The 2,848-nt window shown below is 42.2% G+C and overlaps 1 pseudogene; it reads right to left on the reverse strand.

The window, feature by feature from the left end:
- Window positions 1-2,103: 2,103 nt before the first annotated feature.
- On the reverse strand, window positions 2,104-2,282 carry LOC129707592 (U2 spliceosomal RNA; annotated as a pseudogene).
- Window positions 2,283-2,848: the final 566 nt, after the last annotated feature.

Here is a 2,848-nt window from a genome sequence, read left to right on the forward strand (position 1 = left end):
AGACAGACACAGTTATTGAAATAAACATAGTAAAGAAAAGGAGACCTTAGTTATCAGTTTGACCCATATTATTGAGGGTAGAAGCGGAGGGCACGTAATCCCTCATCGTAACTCCTCATAAAATACAGATCAAACTTCAAACTGGTAAGTTCACGTTTAATCTTACTATTTTACTTCGGAGTCACGTGAGTGACTACGTGAAGATTTTAAAGCTCTGTGATTTCAAACCATGTAACAGTTCATACTTCACTCGCTGCCAAAGTCTTTTGAGGGAGGAAGTATGTTATCGTAATCAACCATGAATCTGTTTGTAAAAATAATAATGGTGTTATTAACAACAACAAGACCAAATGCTCCCCCGGGCTTAAATTATATATTTTTTGCAGATTCTTTTTCTGCAAACGATACAGGTTCTGTCAGTGGTTTGTTATAAAAGTTTGGAACGTATACTCCCTAGACCACCCTGCTGTAGCCAGGATGTAGTCCAATGGCACATCCATCCTCTTAGTCACTGATGTGGATGCTGTCCTGGTGGAGTAAGATTTATACACGTTAATATGTACTCCAGCAACTCCCAGTACCTGCTTGAGCCACTTGAGATAGTTTGGCTCATCACCTGACCATAACGTTTCTTGTGGCTGACCCATAAGGCTTTTTTTCTCCCTCGAGGATTATTTATTGTGTCGATGTAGTTCAATAAGTGGGTCATGCCACATAACCGTGGTTCAGGTGGGTATGCCCGGAATTCCATGACTAGACCTGATGTTCCTGGTCTGCTCTGTTTGCCCAGTCCCTAATGGTAATGTAATGTGGTGTAGTGGACCATATTGTCCAATCGTAGTGGATGGAGGAAAACTGGACTCTTTGTGCTGAGACAAGGCCATCAGCATGTCCCTTCAGGGTAGGCTGTTCCAGGGTGAGGGACCTGGCTGATGACCATCCCCTAAGGTATGTCAGGTCCATACTGACATCCCAGATTTGGGTGTACCTGGGTCTGGGGGATTAACCTCTCCTGAATTTGATCACCAGCGGGAGGTACCCTATGGCCTGTGGTCCTGGTGCCCGAGTTAAGTAGGCTGACAGAGCACTTCTGGCTGAATCCTTCATAGTGGTGAAGACCTGCCAGAACTCCAGTACAGGTTTGTTGTAATTGAATATGTAGTTCCTGTATTTGAATGGTATCTTCCCACTTCTTGATGTTCGCCAAGTATGTTCCCTGGTGGATATGCGCTGGGATGCTATCCTTGTGTTGATAGCGCTATTGACAATCCAGGCCCAGCAGAGGTCTTCCCAATTCTGCAATCCAGGCCCACTGATGGTCTTTTCAAATCTGCAATCCAGTAGTTTAATTTATCGTGGCATGTGCGTAGTACCCGACTGATGAGGCCGTATACCAGATGAGGTAGGAAAAAAGGGGAAAAACATAGATTAGATTCCCCCTCACGCTTCCTAATTCAGTGGGAATGAATTCATTGCCCCTGCCTCAAATTTGGTTTCTTGCGACATACATCGGTACGTGGAGAATTCAATTGAATACAGTGAAATCGATATCGGGTGTTCCATATTGCTTTGTAATTCCAGCAATACTTGGGTTTAATATGTCTGTTTACAGTATTTAGCTCACCTAGTAGGTAAGTTTGCTGATGGCCGTATATTTTTGACGACCTGTAGTTTCCAATTGTTAAATAAATGTCACATGATATCAATTTATTCTGCCCAAGTGGTTTGTGTATGTCACTACTGTGATGTTGTTAATTATAAACAAACATGCAAAATGGTGCACTGCAGGATAATATGCTTTGCCAATAGAGCGTACTCAAAATTTCCAAACTAGGTTTTACGCCTAGTGTCTATAGTGATGACGACTCAAGATTAGTCCAAATGCCACCATGGTTTGGGTGAGGGTAGTTTAAACATTAGCACCTAGCCTTAATGGAAGGTTCAAGTTAAGTAGCTGGAACAGCTGCTACTAACTCCCAATACTCTTGCCACTGTTGAATGGTAGGTAGATACCATTAATTGTTACAGGTTGTGTCATACTGACTCTCCTATGCCAAGTTAAAGATAAGTGGGTAGAGTGTTGAATACCAAATAGTCAACAGTAGAGGATTTATATTTCAAGGTACTGCAATACTGGTTGATGCGTGGAGTAGACAGAGCAAGCCCCTCTCCATTTCCCTGTCCCAAATCAATTGATACATGGTCCCTTGATAAGGGACGAGTCAAAATAGAACTAACAACAACAGATACTCCGCTTGATCTTAGTCAAGGCTGAGAGCGATGGTTTCAATCGTAGATCTATCTGGATTGCATGACAAGCTCGGCTAAAAGAATAATAACTAAAGCTGTGATAGCTATACCCATGGATTAGTTGTCGTTAATATCATTGGAACATGCCATGACGATAGTTCCTTAATATAGCCAGGGCTGGTTAGAATATCTGGAACCAGTTTGGCTGTAATAGCCATAGTCGATAATTAATACTGCCAAGTTATCTCCAAGTTGTTTGAATGGGTACTGAATAGTATGCATCTTTTAAGTTGATGTCTACCATTAAGTATGCTTGGAATGAAAGGTTGGCAGTTTCAATATTCCAAGCGTGGCCTGGCGAGATACTCAAGTGGCAAGTCAATGGCGGTGCGACATATACCATGTTGGGATTTTTAGAGCCAAAGGTTCATACTGGGTTTATTATGACCCCTTGATATCAATGATGGCGACATTACCATCTTGGTTAGTTAGTACCAAAGGTTCATATAGGCTTCTATATGACCCCTGTATAATTATTACCCCCAGTTGCTAGTCCCTCATGTTCTTATTAGTGGGAGGGTAGACCCCTAGGGTGCAT

The sequence above is a fragment of the Leucoraja erinacea genome, chromosome 21 (genome assembly GCF_028641065.1).
Source record: "Leucoraja erinacea ecotype New England chromosome 21, Leri_hhj_1, whole genome shotgun sequence".
Classification (NCBI taxonomy): domain Eukaryota; kingdom Metazoa; phylum Chordata; class Chondrichthyes; order Rajiformes; family Rajidae; genus Leucoraja; species Leucoraja erinaceus.